At 57.5% G+C, this 20,067-nt stretch overlaps 1 pseudogene across 1 annotated transcript; it reads left to right on the top strand.

Moving 5' to 3' along the window:
* The first annotated feature begins 1,137 nt into the window (after positions 1-1,137).
* On the top strand, positions 1,138-15,048 carry LOC311522755 (RING finger protein 112-like; annotated as a pseudogene). The gene is made up of 15 exons: positions 1,138-1,200; positions 1,829-2,095; positions 5,234-5,449; positions 5,870-6,007; positions 6,328-6,432; positions 6,737-6,787; positions 7,859-7,915; positions 8,014-8,100; positions 8,966-9,095; positions 9,250-9,380; positions 9,585-9,638; positions 11,278-11,352; positions 11,648-11,869; positions 13,006-13,056; positions 14,538-15,048. The product of its transcript is annotated as an RING finger protein 112-like (transcript).
* Positions 15,049-20,067: the final 5,019 nt, after the last annotated feature.

Raw genomic sequence — 20,067 nt, 5'->3', positions numbered from 1 at the left:
TGGGTTGACCTGCAGGAGGAGCCGTGGGGCCAGAGTCGGGATACCGGATGCTGGCCGTGCCCCATGTAACACTGCAGCTGAGCCTGGGGGGTGGCTGGGGAGAATGGGGGTGGAGGGGCTGGGCAGGGAGATGTTGCCTGATGAGAGACCTCGATGGCCATACTCGGAGGACATGACCCCACTGGGAGGGCCAATGCTGGGGAGAAGGGTCCTCCCACCTAGAGCCTGAGGGCATAGGCGCCAAGTTTCTAATCTGCCAGGGGGTTCTCTCCCCGGCTCCACCCAGGTCGCACCCCCACTCCTCCCCTTCCCCCAATCTCCCACCCCTGCCCTGCTTCTTCCCTCCCCCCCTCCTCTGAGTGCGCTGGGCCCTCTCTCTTCCCCCCTCCCCCCAGCACCTGCTAACACCACGAAACAGCTGATCCGTGGCAGGCGATAGGTGTTGGGAAGGGGGAGAGGCCCGTGGTGCTAAGCACCCACCATTTCCCCCCGTGTGGGTGCTCCAGCCCCAGAGCACCCACAGAGTCAGCGTAAGTGTCTGACCCATGATATCACTGCAGTGCAACCAGGGCCTGGGCAGGAGGCCTGGGACATGTGAGGAGCAGACTGTGAACTTTCCTTCCAGCCCCATAGATGGTTGTTTCTAGTCTCCCTGGGCCCTTTGGGTGGGGCCCCTTGTTCCTTGAGCTTTTCCCATTTTCCCCTTATTTTTTTACCACTGCTGTTCGCTCAGTGGTATTTGGTTTGAACTGTCTGCAGAGATCAGTGGGTCAGGGAAGCAGCTGGTGCGGAGTGAGCACCCCACAGCGAGGATGCCCTGGTCCCTCTCCTGAGCGACCCACGGCCAGACTGGGGGTGGTCTCCCAGCAACTTTGAGCCCAGACCTGTCAGGGTTACGAGGACTTCGCCCCATAGGCAGTCCTCCAGGACAGGCAGGCTTCTGGGTCAAGGGAACTGGCGCGAGGACTCAGATCCGTTTGCCGTCCAGTGCTACTGGGGCCCTGCAGAAGCAAACGGCTCCAACCGCGCTCATGGCTCCGGGTTACGGAACAAGAGACTGAAAGTGGAACTGAGAGGGGAGCGCGCAGCCCGTCGTTCAGTGCACAGAGAGACAGACAGACAGCAAGGGAGGCAGAGCGGAAAAACCAGAGACAAACAGAGAATTAACCACAGGGTCTACGCTGGAGTTTTCTCACCTGGGTGAGCTACAGGAGCAGAGCTGGGAGAAGGGGGAGCCCAGGGCTGGGCTAGCAGGGGGCCGTGGGTCGGGAGTGAGGGGCACTGGCAGAACTGGGTGGGGGAAGCCCAGGGCTGGGCTAGCAGGGGCCTGTGGATCGGAGATCAGGGGCACTGACAGGGTTTGCTCTGGCCAGTTGCTCTTTGTCCAGGAGCCCCAGGGGCCCTGTGAGCTTGGTGGGGGGGGGGATTCAGAATGCCCAAGGCAGCCCCCCTTTAATAAGAACAGGAGTGACGGCAGCTGCCATTTTCGAGGCTCCTTGGCCAGCTCTGACAGTCTCACCCCACGGCTGAACCCACGTCCTGGCTGGTGGGGTGTTTCTAGCAGACTGAGCTGGGGGCGGGGGTGGCTGTGGCATTCCCTGCACTCCCAGGGCCCCCAGGAATCCCAAAACCCCACGGGCAGAGAGACACTTGCCAGCCCTGCCCCAAAATGGGAGTGGCCAGCTCACAGCAGTGACTGGAATCTTACCCAGCCGAGTGGTGAAAACTAACAGTAGAGCCCAGGAGTCCTGGCTCCCAGCCCCTCTGCGGTAGCATCTTAGCCCCGGTGTTCCCATGTGCTAGCTACTAACCCAATGGATCTCCCCAGGCCTGTGGGGTCAGAGGGATGGAGCAACTCTGGGAGGACGTCACCTGCTCCATCTGCTTGAACGTGTTCAGCGACCCCGTCTCCATCGAGTGCGGCCACAACTTCTGCCGGGGCTGCCTCACGGCTCATTGGAGCCAGATCTCAGCCCAGGGGCACCGCTGCCCGGAGTGCCGGGCTCCCTGCTCCAGGAATAGGATGATCCCAGACACACGTGTCAGAAACCTGGTGGAGAAAATCACCGAGCACCTGCAGGAAGAGCCGGAGCCGGTGAGACCAGATGGGTCAGATAAGGGGAAAAGGAGCTTTCTCTTGTAGGGGATGCTGGGTCCAATCCAGCCCCAGAGCAGGGACTGCCTGGCTCAGGGGAGCGGGGAATGGGACATGGGGACTTTCCCCTTTAGAGGGTACCAGCCCTGATCTGGCCCCAGAGTGGGGACTGGCTGGCTCAGGGGGTGGGGAATGGGACACACAGACTCAGACTGGTAGGCCAGAAGGGACCATCATAATCATCTATTCTGACCTCCTGCACATTGCAGGGCACAGAACCTCACTCACCCTCTCCTGTAATAGACCCAGAACCTCTGGCTAGTCACTGACGTCCTCCAGTCATGGTTTAAGGACTTCAAGTTACAGAGAATCCACATTTACACTAGTTCAAACCTGCAAATGACACGTGCCCCATGCTGCAGAGGAAGGCGAAAAACCCCCAGGTCTCTGCCAGTCTGACCTGGGGGAAAATTCCTTCCCAACCCCAAATATGACAATCAATTAGACCCTCAGCATGTGGGCAAGACCCACCAGCCAGACACCTGGGTGTCTCTAGTAACACAGAGCCCTTCCCATCTAGTGTCCCATCACCGCCCTTTGCGGGATATTTGCTACTAGCACTCGCATTTGGGCTACATGCCATGGTAGGCAGTCTCATCAGACCATCCCCTCCATAAACTTATCAAGCTCAGTCGAGAAGCCTCCAGAGCTGGGCAGCTGGAGAGCGGCGGCTGCTGGCCAGGATCCCAGCTCTGGAGGTAGTGCAGAATTAAGGGTGGCAATACTGTGACCCACCTAAAATAACTTTGCGACCCACCCCCCCACACACACACAGAACTCCCTGTTGGGTCAGGACTCCCAATTTGGGAAATGCTGTTTTCCTCGTGAAATCTGTATAGTTTAGGGTAAAAGCACACAAAAGAAGAGATTTTCAAGGTGGAGACCAGATTTCACCATCTGGGAGGCATTTTTCATGGCTGTGAATTTGGTAGGACCCTAGATATTACCCCTGACTTTTGTAGATTAATTAGAAATCCTTGCTATTGGGCTTGCAATTTCATGTGCTGATTTCTTTAATATTCGAGGATGGAGATGATCCAGGCCCCCCAGTTTGCACCCATTAACTTGTTTGACTCTGGTTTCCGTTTCAGCCAATTCAGTGACAATTTCTACTCCCGTGTTCTTGTTCTCATTAGCTGTCTGGCCACAAGCTTCTCCTTATGCTTCTTAAAAACTGAGGCCATGCCTATATCTTTAGGTGTTGGCCCATGCAGCCTGAATCTTTTACCTCCACCCCATCCTCAGCGCTTAGCGGTCCCACTTCTTCTTTACTTGTTTTCTTTTTCTTTATGAGGCTAAAGAACTTTTTCCTGTTGGTTTTAATTTTTTTGCAAGTTCAAATTCTGCTTGGCCTTTGGCAGTTCTCATTTTATCCCTGCATGGATTCCTCCCAGTTTCCATTCCTCAGAGGCTTTCTGCTTTCTCTTAATCACCTCTTTGAAATCCTGGTTCACCCAGTTTGCTCAGCAACCCTTCCCTATGGGCTTTTTCCTGGATGCAGACTCCAGAGAATTCCTGCATCTTTGACAAGTCTCCTCCACATCCAGATCCTTCAGCTTTGCAGGCCAGGTCACTTCCCTGCCTAATTCCCTTAATTTTTTGAAATCCAGGATCCCCAGCTGCCGACCTGTTTTGGTTTATCCTTCCATTTAGTTAAACGGAATTAGCTCATGGCTACTTGAACCAAGGCTGTCCTCTACAGCCAGTTTTTTAGTGCGGTCCTCGCTACTTACCAATACCAAATCTAAACTGGCATCACCTCTTGTTGCTTTGGTCACTGATGAAAAAATCTCTCAGCTGTCTCACCTCCAGGATTATCTGGGCCCTGCCATGATGAGCAGCACTTCTGCAATCTCTGTCACGAAAATTAAAGTCTCCCATGATCACACAATTCCCAGTGATATTTATTTCATTCAAGCTATGAAAGGGGTCTCCATCCATATCCAAACCAGATCCTGGGGGTCTGTAGCAGACCCAAGACACTCTCCCAGGGGAGCCCCTGGTACCTTTCTTCCCCACAGTGATCTTGACCCAAAAAGATTCTGTTTCACCCATTTCATCCCTTCTCATTTCTTTCCACTCCACCTCTTCATTAACACACAACGCTACTCCGCAACCTCTGCCTTTTGTCTTTCTTCCCTGTACCCCGGTCATGGCTGCTATTGCACCATGTGTCTGGTTTCCTGTCCCACACCCGTAGTTTTAGTTCCTTCCCTTTTGTCACCCGGGCTCATCGCGTTGCTGGGCAGACACCTCACTGCTTCCACTTGGCTTTGCTGCCGGTATCGGCCACCTGACTCTCAGCGTCGGTGCTCTTGGCACTATCGTTCCTCTTCTCATCTCTTCTCCTGCCCTCTGTCGTTCCTTTCTCCGTTGCTCCTACCCTCTCCTCCTGCCTCCCGCTCGGTGTGAGAATCATTCCTGGAGGTTCCATGAGCATCTCCCAGAGTTCCTAGTTTAAAGCCCTTTTCATCAGCTGTGCCAACCTCCACCCCGGAAGTCTATCCCCCACCCTGTTCAGGTGGCGTCCATCCCAGGAGACCAGTCCTCTGTCCGTGAACGCCTCCCCGTGGCCGAACATCCCCACACCCATCTTAGCCCCATTGCCTGAGCCACCTGTTGATCATCAGCGTCTTGTCTCACCTTCGCTCTCCTCCAGGGACAGGTAGAATCCCACTGAAGATCCCCTCCAGGGAGTGCTGCCCCTGATCCAGCCCCAGGGCAGGGGACTGGCTGGCTCAGGGGGTAGAATGGGGCACAGGGCTCTGATCCAGCAGGGAGCAGGGGACTGGCTGGCTCAGGGGGTAGAATGGGGCACAGGGCTCTGATCCAGCCCCAGGGCAGGGGACTGGCTGGCTCAGGGGGTAGAATGGGGCACAGGGCTCTGATCCAGCAGGGAGCAGGGGACTGGCTGGCTCAGGGGGTAGAATGGGGCACAGGGCTCTGATCCAGCCCCAGGGCAGGGGACTGGCTGGCTCAGGGGGTAGAATGGGGCACAGGGCTCTGATCCAGCAGGGAGCAGGGGACTTGCTGGCTCAGGGGTGGGGTCGCAGCTCTGACCCTGCTCTCTCCCTGCAGCAGGGGCCGGGGGCTCAGCCGGAGCCAGGCCACCCGGTGCAGCTGGTGCGTCTGGATGAGGAAGAGAACCTGATCCTGGACGAGGAGGCCCTGAGCCGCTGCCTGGAGCAGGGTGGGGCGGGGGACGCCCCCGTCTGCGTGGTGTCCATCGTCGGGGTGAAGCGCCGGGGCAAATCCTTCCTGCTGAACTACCTGCTGCGCCGACTCCAGAGCCTGGTGAGTGTAAACAGGACCAGGAGCAAGCTGGGGTGTGAGCAGCCCCATCCTGCCCCCTGCTGGAGGGCTCAGAGTTGCACACGTGTGTGTGAGTACACACACCTCATTGCATGTCTGTCAGCCTGTCTGCCTGGTACTCTGTCTGGTAATATTGTCTGTCTGTCTGTCTATCTGTCTGAACCCGAGCAAGTCTGTCTTTCTGTCTGTGTGTCTGTCTGGAATGCAGCGTGTCTCTGTGTCTCTGACTGTTTATCTGTCAGAATCTGAGCACGCCCATCGCCCTGTGTTCCTCCCCGCCCCACCCTAGTAAATTAACCCCCAGCCCCTTCCCAGGGCTTACAGTCTGGAGTGTGCAGGGACCAGTCACTCTTCTCCCCCACCCTGCACTGACCCCTCTCCCTGCATGTTCCTTTCTGGCAGGACGCGAGGGACGGGTCATGGATGGGCCAGGAGGATGAGCCCCTGGAGGGGTTCGAGTGGCGCGCTGACATGCAGCAAGTCACCAAGGGGGTGTGGGCATGGAGTCAGCCCATCTGGGTCCCCACCCAGGGTGGGAAGGTGAGTGGGGGCATTGGGGGTGCATAGGAAAGGGGGAAGGAGACATGGGGTTGCTAGGAGAAGGGAAAGGGGGAAAGGGCTGGGAAGAAAGGGAATGGGGTAATAGGGAAGGATGGAGACATGGGGAAGGAGGCCCCAGGGGAACCTAATGGAGACATAACGGGGGGGAATGGAGAGGAGGGAGCTAACACTGGGGTGGATAGAAATGAGATGCCAGGGGCCATGGGGGCAGAGCAGGGGGCAGGCTCTGGGGGCGGAGGGGCCGTGGGTAGCTGAACAATGCCGGGAGCTGACCTGAGGCTCTCCCTCTTGGCCCCCAGGTGGCCGTGCTGCTGGTGGACACCGAGGGCTCCATGGGCATTGAAAGGAAGAAGGAGAACAGCATCAAACTCTCCGCCTTTTCCATGCTGCTCAGCTCCTACCAGGTTGGGGGTCCCCGGGGGGGCGCTGTGCTGCAGAGCACAGTCTGGGGGCTCCGCAGGGGACATTTCCCCCAGCAGTCCGGGCTGGCCCCAATGTCTCACTGGGGCACTAGGGGGCGCTGTGCTGCAGGGAGCGGGGCAGGGGCTCAGTAGGGGGCGCTCTCCCCTGGCAGGCAGGGCCGGCCCCGATGCCCCCTGCGGCACTAGGGGGCGCTGTGCTCGGGGCGGGTGACATGGCTGGGAAGGGGCCTGGGGTGGCCGTCCCTGCTCATTGCTGTAGCTCTGTCTGTCCCCTGGCTATTTGCAGATACTGAATATTTCGAATGAGGTGAACGACGCGGATCTTGAATACCTGGAGGTGAGGCCGGGCAGCGCGACGCAGAATGTGGCCAGGCCAGGTTCTCCCATTAGCCCCACAGGGTTATTATCCCTCCCCATAGCTCCTGTGGGGAAACTGAGGCCCAGATAAAGAAACCGACTCTCCCACGGTCACGTGGGATTCTGGATTGAGCACTGTCACCACACAGCCCAGCCCGGGTCTCTGCTCCCAGGTGTCTGGTGTGGGCCACTGGGTCAAAGTTAGGACCCCTCCCTCCCCTCCAGCCCAGCTCCGCCGTCGGTGGGAAGTCTACTGGGCCCAAGGCCTTGGGCGGTTGCTCTGCCCCCTTATCTGCTCTGCTCTTACCCAACCCCAGCCTCACCGGGTCGAGCCCCTGGCCCTCGTGCCCTTAGTGATATCTCTGCCATCTGCGACATACTGCGTGTCCTGCCCCTGCACCGCACCCCAGCGGGGATTCTCTGTGCGGGGGAGGGGTTGGCTCTGGGAGGGCTTTTATCTGTCCACACAGCCCTGGGTCCAGTGGGGGGCAGAAACCTGGTTAACGTGGAGCTAGATCAGTCCAGGGAGAGCTCGAGTAATCGCCACGTGGCCGAGATTGTTGGAGGCGCGAGCAGAGCCGTGGTGTCACCCCCGGGGCTGGGCAAACAGTGCTGGTGGCGTCTGTCAGCCGGAGGCAATGGGCCTCTGTGGGTTGGAGGGTTCATCTCAGGAACCCCTCAGGGAAAAGACCTCACATTGGGCTCACTGACCCACCCCCCACCTCCACAGGGCGCCCTGGAGTGAAGGAGGGAACCCTGGAACAAGACTGGCTCCTCTGTGGGGCACAGGATCCCACAGCCGCCCCCACCACCCTCTTGGCCGGGTGCCTCCCACTTCTCTTTCCACCCCATGGAAAATATCTCCATCTCTCTCCAGCTTCGTTTTGCACTCGCTGGGCCTCGCTCTCTGAGATGGGTGGAGGGAGCAGCTCAGATGGGGATGGGGGGCAGTGATCAGGCCCCTTTCTGTTCACCTGCAGGATGACCCCGCAGTGTAAATGCCTCCCATGCCCCAGACTCGTCCCCCACCCCTGTTCTCTTTGCTCTACAGATGTTTGTGTGTGTGGCCGAAGAGGTGGGAAAAGCGTACGGACTGGAGCCCATTCAGGTGAGACGGCTTCGGCCATCATCACCCGCCCTGCCCCATGTATCCCCACACGGCACCCCTCCCCAGAGACCCTCACTCCCCTCCTGTCTCTCCTGCAGCACCTAGACCTTCTGGTGCGGGATTGGAGCAGCTCCCCGGTCCTTGGAGCCGAGGGTGGGGAGCAGCATCTGAGATACATCCAAGAGGTGACTGTGGGAATCAGAGAATGGAGGAATGGGACATGGGGCCTTTCCCCTCGAAGGGATGATGGCTCCAGTGTTTCCAACCTGGGGGAGGTGGGACCGCAGGGAGGTTGTGTGAAGGGTGGTGGGGGGGGTCCCAAGTGCAGGGCTGGAGTTAGGGTGTGGCAAGCAGAATATTTGTCCAGGGCCCCGCACCATAGGGGACCCTGCAAAGCTAAATTACTTGCTTCAGCCCTGGATGTCCGGGCCTCAGGCATCGGCTTCAGCCCCTGGCGGTCGGAGCTGAAGCTGAAGTCCGAGTTTAAGGTGGAAGTCACCATTTTTTTCAAGTACAGGGGTCCAGATTGTCTTTTAAGGCCAAAGGGAGTCACCAGCACAACAAGGCCGAGAAACACTGGGCATGCGTTTAGCCGCTGACGTCTCCAAAGAATCCATCCGCACGGAGCAACCTCCAGCCGGGGGCTGCAGATGCAAAGCTGGACTTTCCCTGCAATTGCTGCTCCAGACCGGGCACCTGTCGCTGCCCTACACTCAATGAGCCCAGGCAGCGTGGAGGAGGAAGCAGCTTGAATGCAAAGGGGAGAGGAGAAAAACCAGGCCAGGGGGAGTGAAAGGAGCAGGGTGGGACAAGGAGTCTGCAGAGACTGGGACCTGGGGTGCGGAGACAGGGGCTTGGAGCGGGGAGACTGGGACTGAAGGACACTCCTTTTGCTTCCTGCTGTCCCCTGTCTTGTTCACTGCCCCCTTCCAATGTCTACCACAAACGAGGCCGGGCCCCTCCAGACCCTCTCTGACCGCCTGGCAGGTCTGGCTGATGTTAACAAAGGTATTTGTGTGTCAATGTAACCATTGCCCCTGGCTCTGGCAGATGCTGAAGGCGAGGTCCCCTTGCAAACACCCCAAGGCCCTGGAAGCGCTGAGCAGAAGCAGCAGCCGCTGTTACCTGATGCCCTTCCCTGGCGAGCGGATCACGATGGGGAGCGAGGGAAGGCTGAGAGGTAACGGACCCAGGACAGCAGCTCTAAGTCGCCTGCCTTGTGCAGAGCAATGTGACTGGGGCGCTGATCATGCCTGTGCGCGGCAGGTAGAGAGAAGGGGGATCAAACAGGCCCTGTATTCCCCCACCATCGTCCATCTCTCTCCCCTTTGCAGACATGGGTGAGAAATTCCGGGAGAGCCTGACGGACTACATCACTGCCCTGGTGAGCACGGCTGGTCAACATGTCCGGATGGACCAGCATGGGGAGCTGCTCACCGGGACACAGCTCACTGCCAAGATAAAGGTGGGGACCGGCCAGCTGTGCTGGAGGGAGCAGGAAGGGGATGCTCTCTCCTTGCAGTCAGTGATAACCCCAATACCCCCAATTCCCCAGCTGCCCCACCCAGAGGTGGTGCATCTCAGCACCAGGCGAGCCATCCCTGTGTTCACAGCCTTTCTAAGCCCTGTGGAGTCTATGACTTGATGATTTCTTTTGGTTCCTTTGTAGAATTTATCTGATGTGATGAAGAACCATCGCTCCGGCTTCTCCTCTCCCTGTCAGGTACCGTCTCTGTCTCTGACCCGATCATGGGGTGTGTCCCCTCACCCCTCCATGTCAGGGTTGGGTCAATGTTGGGAACTGGGTCCATGCTGTTGGAGGTGAGTGGGAAAGAGTTGGGGTGAAATCTTATTTTTTTGGACTCCAGGGTAGAAGAATTTCACTAGCCTGAAGGGCAGCTCCAATCCTTAAGACCCATAGCACCAAACCCTGTTTTTCCCCAGGCAACTCCTGTTCATGTTTAAAAGAGATGAGTTTTTAAGAGCAGGTCTGAAAATGGGGGTGTTTTTCCTGTAGAAAACTTGGAGTGTCCAGAAAAAAAACCCAAATATCTTTTAGTGTGGAAAGGCCACACCACCACTCCTCTCCCCAAGAGATAAGACCCTGCTGCTGTATCATGGGGATTGTAGCTCGGGCTCCTCATTTTCTTCTGTGGGTTGGTCTCGCAGTTTGCACCACACCTCCCATGAGACCAGCCCACAGAGGAGAATGGGAGGTTAGGGCAACCAAACTACATCTCCCACCAAGCTCCATGGTATCCTTTCCTGGTGAGGGTGCGGTGCATCAAAGCTGTAGGTCAGCATGGGAGGTTTAGACCGACCTGAGTGCTGGGGGTAGAGAGGAGAATCAGGCATCCCATGAACCACATTTCCCATGATGCACCAGCATCTCCTGTCCTGGCGCATGTATCATGGCCCTGGTGCATCATGGGAGGCACATGCAGTGGCAGGGGAAGGGGGCAGGACAAGTTGGATTCAGGGTCCCCTCTGGGGAGTGGGGCGTAACCACGGCACAGCGTGCTCCAGCCATGTCCCCCAGTCCACCCCCTGTGCTGGGTCCGGCAGCACGGATCTTTCCACCCAGCGTCACGGGGCCTCTGGGGAGCTGGGAATCGGGCCGGCTGAGCAGAACTTCTGCCCTGGCTCCTTCAGTCTGATCTGCCAGCCGGGCAGCGTCCCAGCACAGCCCCCACCGAGACCTCCACGTCCGAGTCACGCCGCCTTCCCCCGCAGCCGGGCAGGACCCAGGGTAGACAGACCCTTTGACATCGTCTGTCAAGTTCTCTTGGGCGTCAGCCTCAGATGGGCTGCGATAGGAGCTACATGAGGAGAATTGGATGCGGGAGCTTCTCTGCCTGGGGGGAGGAGACCGGCCCAGCTAGAACAGAATAACTACTCCAAAATAGCCACTCCACAACAGCTGCACAGCAGAGACTGTTCCAGAGTCCACAAGAAGATTTAACCCAGCCCCCACCCCCAAAGGAGAGATGAGATTCACCTGGCTCCTGGAAATCAATAAAAAAACCCGAAATCCCACCAGACCTACGAGAGTCGCTGTCACTGATGCTCTCTCGGGCATGAGCCTCAGGCCGAGCCCGGCTGGGACAGGGGTTTCCAAAGTCCTCGGCTCCAGGAAAGTGCCACAAGGGCAAAGTGCAGGTCGGGGCAAGCAAGGGAGCCGAGGCCGGGCTGCTGCGGGGATCGAATTGAAAAGTGGTGGCACCAGCAGCCCCAAGCAGCTTCCACACGGGCTGGCGATCTCGCTTTGTTCCATGAGGTTGCTGCGGTGGAAGGGGCAGCCCCTAGGTGGAGTCGGGGCCCCATAAACTGCGGCTCACCCCAGCCTTGTCCTCCCGGCACAGATGGCCATCACCTTCCACAACCAGAGAGTCCTGGCCAGGGCCCGCGCAGACCACGCTGTGTTTCTGAAGGAGAAGGTGAGTCCAGGGGTGTCGCTGTGCTCCCAGCCAGGGGAACCCCCGGGAAACATCCCAGCCAACCCCGTGGGTTACGGGCTTTGTGGCAGGAGAGGAGACCTCAAATCCGCTTTCAGGGGGCTGCGGAGATGGGGGACTGCAACCCCGGCACAGCAGTGGCCTGGATCTCGGTCATGAGGGTGGAGGAAGTTGCTGTGCTGTAGCCAGAGGGTCTATTGGTGAGACGGGGTCGCGCACCCGCCCCTTCTAGCCCCTTGCACCCCACTATTGTCCCCTCCTCTCCGGCCCAACGCAGGACGGCCTGTCCCGGCGCATGGTCGACTGTCTGAAGGTGGATCCGAGCGCAATGGCGGAGCAGTTGGTGGAGCATCGCAGGTCACTGCTGGAGCGGTGCCGGGAGGAGCTGCAGGAGCCGGAGGAGACCCTGCTGACGGCCCTAGAGGCGGAGCTGACTCGGGAGGCCGAGACCTTCCTGGAGACCTACCGAAGGCGCTATCTGTGTCACAGCACCAACCAGAGAGCCGTGGCCAGGGCCCGCGCAGACCACGCTGAGTTTCTGAAGGAGAAGGTGAGTCCAGGGGTGTCGCTGTGCCCCCAGCCAGGGGAACCCCAGGGAAACATCCCAGCCAACCCCGTGGGTTACGGGCTTTGTGGCAGGAGAGGAGACCTCATATCCGCTTTCAGGGGGCTGCGGAGATGGGAGACTGCAACCCCGGCACAGCAGTGGCCTGGATCTCAGTCAGGAGGGTGGAGGAAGTTGCTGTGCTGTAGCCAGAGGGTCTATTGGTGAGACGGGGTCACACACCCGCCCCTTCTAGCCCCTTGCACCCCACTATTGTCCCCTCCTCTCCGGCCCAACGCAGGACGGCCTGTCCCGGCGCATGGTCGACTGTCTGACGGTGGATCCGAGCGCAATGGCGGAGCAGTTCATGGAGCAGCGCAGGGCACTGCTGGAGAGGTGCCAGAAGGAGCTGCAGGAGCCGGAGGAGACCCTGCTGACGGCCCTAGAGGCGGAGCTGACTCGGGAGGCCAAGACCTTCCTGGAGACCTACCGAAGGCGCTATCAGCTTCACACCACCAACCAGAGAGTCCTGGACAGGGCCCGCGCAGCCCACGCTGAGTTTCTGAAGGAGAAGGTGAGTCCAGGGGTGTCGCTGTGCCCCCAGCCAGGGGAACCCCCGGGAAACATCCCAGCCAACCCCGTGGGTTACGGGCTTTGTGGCAGGAGAGGAGACCTCATATCCGCTTTCAGGGGGCTGCGGAGATGGGAGACTGCAACCCCGGCACAGCAGTGGCCTGGATCTCGGTCAGGAGGGTGGAGGAAGTTGCTGTGCTGTAACCAGAGGGTCTGTTGGTGAGACGGGGTCACACACCCGCCCCTTCTATCCCCTTGCACCCCACTATTGTCCCCTCCTCTCTGGCCCAACGCAGGACGGCCTGTCCCGGCGCATGGTCGACTGTCTGAAGGTGGATCCGAGCGCAATGGCGGAGCAGTTGGTGGAGAAGCGCAGGGCACTGCTGGAGAGGTGCCAGAAGGAGCTGCAGGAGCCGGAGGAGACCCTGCTGACGGCCCTAGAGGCGGAGCTGACTCGGGAGGACAAGACCTTCCTGGAGACCTACCGAAGGCGCTATCTGTGTCACAGCACCAACCAGAGAGCCCTGGCCAGGGCCCGCGCAGACCACGCTGTGTTTCTGAAGGAGAAGGTGAGTCCAGGGGTGTTGCTGTGCCCCCAGCCAGGGGAACCCCCGGGAAACATCCCAGCCAACCCCGTGGGTTACGGGCTTTGTGGCAGGAGCCAGAGGAGACCCTGCTGACGGATCTAGAGGCGGAGCTGACTCAGGAGGCCGAGACCTTCCTGGAGACCTACCGAAGGCGCTATCAGTGTCACACCATGCAGAGAGTCCTGGCCAGGGCCCGCGCAGACCACGCTGAGTTTCTGAAGGAGAAGGTGAATCTGGGGCAGGAGGGCTCTACCTCCCACCAGGGGAACCTCAGGGAACTATCCTGGGCAGCCCCCCGGGCTGTGGGCTTTGGGTATGAGGTGGGAGTTCAGATTTCCAGCTCCCAGGGTGGCTGAAGAGATGAGAGACTCCAATCCCAAACCCTGCGGGGGAGGAAACTCAGTTTTGGGGGCTCTGAGCAGCACCTGGCATGATGGCAGCCCCGATCTCAGTCCAGAGAACTGTGCCTCACCCAACATAATGGGGGCCCAGTCTCAGTCATGGGGTGAGGGGTGTGCAGCACCTCGCACACCTGGGGCCCCGATCTCACTTGGGGGGTTGGTCTGTGTAGCAGCTGGCATGACGGGGGGTCCAATTTGAGTTGTGGGATCCTGACACGATGGCAGCCCTGATCTCAGTTGGAGGGTGTTTGCACAACAAGGGCCCCCATCTTGGTCGGGGTCTGTCACGGAGTCCCCGGGCGATGCTCAGGAACTGCTCCCTACAAAGCCAGGCAGGACTCTGGGGAAGTCTCCTCTCGGGGAGCAGCCTGTCTGCAGAACACACAGCTCACCCGGCTCCACCTTCTTGGGTCTGACCTCGGAGCATTCAGCATCCTCTGCCCCTCCCTGCGCTTCCCACAGCGAGTCCACCCAGGCGGGGTCCTGGGGAAGCCAGAGGATTCTGCACCCCGACTCCACAGTCAGATGTGACTCTCAGCCAGCCAGTAAAAGAGAGGTTTATTAGATGACAGAAATATGGTCTAAAACAGAGCTTGTAGGTGCAGAGAATGGGACCCCTCAGCTGGGTCTATTTTGGGGGGCAGTGAGCCAGACAACCATGTCTGCACTTCACTCCATGTCTCCAGCCAGCCTCAAACTGACTCCCCCTCCTCCTCTGGGCTTTGCCCCTTTCCCAGGCCAGGAGGGCACCTGATTCCTTTGTTCTCCAACCCTTTAGCTCTCACCTTGCAGGGGGGAAGGGCCCAGGCCATCAGTGGCCAGGAAACAGGGTGTCGGCCATTCTCTGTGTCCAGACCCCTGCACACACCTGCCCTCTAGGGCTCTGCAATGATCATACACCCTCATCCCACCCCGTAGAGACTTAAGAACTGCATAGGGGAAACTGAGGCACCCCCACACTATTCAGAGGAAACATTAAGAACAGTCCCACTTTGTTACAGGGTCTAAGCAGCACTTGCCACGTCTAATACTCTTGGCTGTCTCCTCTCCCTGCTACTGCAGGACACCGATTCCAGGAACCCACTTAAATGCCTGAAGGTGAGGCCGGGCAAGATGGCCGAGCAGTTCACAGAGCGGCGTGGGGACTTGCTGGGGCGGTGCTGGACAGACATGCTGCTGAAGAAAGAGGCCCTGCTGACGGAGCTGGAGAAGGAGCTGATGTTGGAGGCCGAGAGCTTCCTGGAGACCTACAGGAAGCGCTTCAAGAGATTTGCCATTGCAGCGGGCGTTGGGGTGGGGGGGGCTGGTCCTGGCACCGGTGGGTGGAGGTGCTGCGGCGGGAATTGCCGCTGGTGCCATTGCTGCTGAAGCTGCGGTGCTCGGCATCGCTGAGGCGGTGGCCATTGGTGCTGGGGCGGGTGCTGTGGCTGGGGGGTGCATGGGTGGGGGCGTGGGATGGGGAGTTGGTAAGAAGATGGCCCAGAAGGCTAATAACTGGGCCGAGGGCACCGCCAGCCAAGGGGAGGAGGAGGACGGCACTGAGGAGCAGTCTGATATGGCCCACCTGATCTGAACAGCGCCCCCCGACCCAATCTGGGGGTGACGAATGACATGACAGGGCTGTAGCGTGGCCCAGACATGTCAACCACAAACCACTCCACAGTGGGGCAGCCGTCGCCCACAGATTCTAAGAAGGGACATTGGTCCAACCCACTCCTGAAAACTTCCAATGACTGTGTGACACCCAGGCCCATCGGTACCTGCTGGCAGCGGGTTCAGTGCCCTGTGTCAGCAACTCCTAACAGGCCGGACAAACTCGCTGCACCTAACACACCGCTGTCATGGTATTTAGCCACAAATAGTGTCTTGTAATGCTTCAAATGCATCCCAGGAGCACACGGTATTGATATCTGTGTGAAATGTCGGCCCTGTCATGAGGTGAGGAGCTACGCGCATATGTGCATATGGAAAACACGTTTTCAAGTCTGAATAAAGGCAGGGTCAGCAGACAAGTTTCTGCCAGATGTAGGACGTACATTTGTCAGTCCACCTCCGTTGACGTCAATTAAACTTTGTAAGCCAGCCTCATGCATGCCCCATGGACATAGGAAGGTAACACAAAGCTATGGGGTCATCATGCTGGAGAATAAACCACGGCGGGAGGGGAACGTGCTCCTGACTTTCAGGCCAAACAAACTTTCGGCGGGTAGAAGGAGAAGGTAAACGGATGCCCCTGTATCCTTCACCGCTGAAGCAAAGGGGCAGCGATTCGGCAAGAGGGGGCCCAGCGGTGCTGGTCCGAGATGCAAGGAGCTTGGTTTAGGTGGGGTAACCTGCTTTAGCCTGTTCCATTTGGACTCAAGGAAGCACGTTACAATTTTGCTGTATGTGCCCCCTTCTGCCAGCGGCATTGGCAGCTACCAGGGCCAGGTCGAGGTCGAGCCCTTCCTCTCTCCGCCCCCAGTCATCTGTGAATCTGTAACAACTCTGGGCACCTTTGCCAGGAAAGTCTCCACCCACTCTCCATTGCAGAGGTTTGAAGAAATGAACTTTGCTGGGGGCAGCAAAGGGAAGGGAAGGGCCGGGTTGAACTGGGGACGTATATTTACAGTTTAACGCCTTCCACCACTGTGTACCTCAGGGCACATCACTCACAGTCCCAGCAGTTGGACCCTGAACGCAGTTTGTTCTGCCCCCACCCTCAGCTCATGGCTCCCCAACTTCTTCGCTCACAGTTTGAGTTTCTGGGAGTTCAGGAAAATCAGGGCCTCTGGCCCATGAGCAGCTGTGGGGGTCTATCGCCTGCCCAGCAATCGCGGTTCCAGCAGCTAGGACAGGGAGGCCTCACGGGAGTCGCTAGGCTGCCATGGATGGCTGCCGTGAACTCCTCTGCTCCCGCTGTAGTACGCTTTCCCATGGCGGTTCCCCCACCGAACCCTGTTGGGCTATGGCTGAATCCAGCTGCTGCTTTGCTCTGCCATTCAGTCTACTTGTCCCGGGCCGGAAAACTGGCCTTTGTGGTGAGCTCTGCCTAGCCAAGGCAATTCCAGCTCTTCACTCAACTCTTCTAGATGCAAGGGGGTTGTGGGTTTTTATGTACCAGCCATGTCTCTACCACCCAAAGAGTTATTCCCGCCACGGCTGTGAAGCCCCTCCATCTTTGCCCCCCATCTCTGTCCAGGGCTCTCACCCCGCCTTGGCCAACATCCACATCATCAGAGTGACCCCACACCTGGTTCTTGTCCAGGCGGGTTGCCCGCAGGGTAAGCTCAAAAATATGGACCCCAAGTACAAACCTTAGTCCCAGTATACCCCAATGTCCCTCACCAGTGCTGAGGGTCCAGGCCCTGGCCAAGGGTCCAGGGAACCTGCCCAGGGCTCCACCCTTGCTCCAACTGTCCCCTCCAAAAATATTTCAAGGGAGACGAACCAAGATTCCTCAGCCACGTCCAGGGCATCCAGGGACCAAAGCCAGAGCCTGAAATAAAAACTGAGGCGGGAGCATCCAGCCCGTTACTCTGTGCAGAGAGAGACGCAGAGAGCGAGGGAGGCAGGGAAAACATCAGAGACAAACGGGTCTGCGCTCAAGTCTGTTCTCCAGGGTGAGCTACAGCAGCAGAGCTGTGGTGGGGAAAGGAGGAGCCCAGGGCTGGGCTAGCAGGGGGCTGGGGGTTGGGTTTGAGGGGCACTGGCAGAGCTAAGATCCATGGCTGAGGGTATCTCAGCAGCAGGACAGTCCGGGACCTGCCAGGAGGCGGAGCAGAGCTGGCTCTGGCCGTCAGAACTGCCAGGCTCGGTGCCCAGGTCTGCTCCAGTGACGTTCCGTCAATCCCCTCTCCCTTCCTGTTGCTAATGCCTGGCCAGGGCGGTGCGCTCTGGCTGGCTGCGCTTTGTCCAGGAGCCCTGGAGCCCTGTGAGCTGGGGGAGAGATTCAGGATGCCCAAGGCAGCCTGCCTGCAATAAGAACAGGAGCAATGGCACCTGGCGTTTCTGAGACTCCCCGGCGGATCGGGTGTTTCCAGTGGGCTGAGCTCAGTAACCGCTGTATCATTCCCATTAGAGTTTGGGGTGCTGCCCTCCCGGGCCCCCAGGCAACCCAAACCCCACCAGCAGAGGGTACAGCAGGAAGTGCCTTCTCCTTGGCACTCACCAGAGAATTGAGTTGCCAACTCACAGCAGCCCAATGGAAACTTACCCAGCCATGGGGGGGCTCGGTCTGAGAGCAGGCCAAGGGCACGACTCCAGCCCATGAGAGGTAATGGGGATGATGCCTGCAGGGCTGCACTGAGGGTGCACCCAGCCCTGTAGCCCACATGTCCAGGGGAGGTTACCAGGTGGGGAACCCCATGGGGAAATCCCTCTTCCGCCTTCTTCTGACGGTTGCCTACCATGTCCCTGGCTGAGCAGCTGGCACCAGCAGCTCCCCTCGCTCCATAAAGGGCTTTGGGATCTTCCAGGGCAAAAGGTTCCAGAAAGGCCATGAAATGTACAAGTTCCCAAGGATATGATGCTGGACATGTCAGCCAGGATACTGGGGGGCAGGTTCCTGTGAGGTGAATGACCAGGCCATGAGAGATCGGCTGGGATCCACCTTGGGGAAGAGCTAGAGCAAAGTGCCAGGCCCCTCTGGTGAGTGGAAACCCAGAGCTGTCCCTCCCACTCCCAGCCAGTGAAAGGAAGGGCAGGCTGTGTGTGTCTGCTAATGGCACATAATGGGACACACCCAGAGACAGTGTCAGAGGAGCAGTGAGAGCCCTGTAACCATGACACATGGCAAAACAAAGTTGTTCCCCCTCCTAGCCTCATTCTCAGCAACTGTTGACCCATTTTAGAGAAACTTTCCCCAAAACTTTGGATGGAGGCAGACACCTGGCCTGGGAAATTTCAGCCCCAGCGGTTACAGTTCAGCAAAGTTACAGGCAACTGAAACCAAGGTCTTAAAATAGAAAGTGTTGGGCAGCCTTGGCTAGTGGCATCTCTACCATCCTCACCTATAAAGAGATAGAGATAAAGCATATAGAGCTCGAGATAGAGCTTATAGGGTAACCGGAGACAGGGATTGTAGAGAGGGGACATGGTTGGATAGCTGGACAGAGCATAGTCCATAGGTAGCTCTAACTAGTTAGCTAGGTGTTTATACCACACCCATCCTCACGCTGCCTTGCTAGGCCATTCCAGCTCTCAGTGGTGGCTGGTTTCTTCTTAGCTATGTGGAGGGCAGGATTTGAATTCAAGGTGATCTTGACACATTGGAGAATTGGTCTGAAATGAACGACTTGAAATTCCGTAAAGATGCGGGCCAAGTGCCGCACTTAGGAAGGAAAAATCAAAGGCAGGGCGACAGACTGGGGTATAACTGGCTAGGTGGTCATACGGCTGGAAAGGATCAGGAGGTACAGTGGATGACAAATTGAATATGAGTCAAGAATGTGATTCAGTTGCCAAAAAATCCCCGTATTGTCCTTCTGTCAGTTTTTCCTAACTTTCTCATGCTAACATCTCCCACTAACTAAGCATTTTTGTCTGGGGCTAGTGTGGATCAGCTCCTCAAAACCACCAGCCTCCACCCTCACAAGCACTGCCTGCCTGGGCCCCGCAGGCCGCAGCCTGTGTGGGCCAGTTAGTGAGAGGTAGCCCCTGACCCCCTGTGTTCTCTGAGTGTCCCCCTGGAGCATCCAGCCCCGATCCACTGGACACGCACAGAACTACCAGGTGTGCTGTCCCACAGGGACTGTCATAAATATCAAGGGAAGGGTAAACACCTTTAAAATCCCTCCTGGCCCGAGGAAAGACCCTTTCACCTGTAAAGGGTTAAGAAGCTAGGATAACCTTGCTGGCAACTGATCACAATGACCAATGAGGAGACAAGATACTTTCAAAGCTGGAGCAGGGGAGAAACAAAGGCTCTCTCTGTCTGTGTGATGGTTTTTCTGGGGACAGAACAGGAATGGAGTCTTAGAACTTAGTAAGTAATCTAGCTAGAGATGCGTTAGATTCTGATTTCTTTAAATGGCTGAGAAAATAAGCTGTGCTGAATGGATTGGATATTCCTGTTTTTGTGTCTTTTTGTAACTTAAGGTTTTGCCTAGAGGGATTCTCTATCTTTTGAATCTGATTACGCTGTAAGGTATTTACCATCCTGATTTTACAGAGATGATTCTTTTACTTTTTCTTCAATTAAAATTCTTCTTTTAAGAACCTGATTGCTTTTTTTCATTGTTCTTAAGATCCAAGGGTTTGGGTCTGTGTTCACCTATGTAAATTGGTGAGGATTTTTATCAAGCCTTCCCCAGGAAAGGGGGTGTAGGGTTTGGGGAGGATTTTGGGGGGAAAGACATTTCCAAGCGGGCTCTTTCCCTGTTATATATTTGTTAGACGCTTGGTGGTGGCAGCAAAAAACGTCCAAGAGCAAAAGGTAAAATAGTTTGTACCATGGGGAAATTTTAACCTAAGCTGGTAAACATAAACTTAGGGGGTTTTCATGCAGGTCCCCACATCTGTACCCTAGAGTTCAGAGTGGGGAAGGAACCTTGACATGGTGGCAGAGCGGTGGGATTAACTTGAAATCATTTTGAGATCAATTTGAGATTTT

This window comes from Lepidochelys olivacea (genome assembly GCF_965140295.1).
Source record: "Lepidochelys olivacea isolate rLepOli2 genome assembly, chromosome: 6".
Lineage (NCBI taxonomy): Eukaryota > Metazoa > Chordata > Testudines > Cheloniidae > Lepidochelys > Lepidochelys olivacea.
This window is presented reverse-complemented; position numbering and strand designations above follow the sequence as displayed.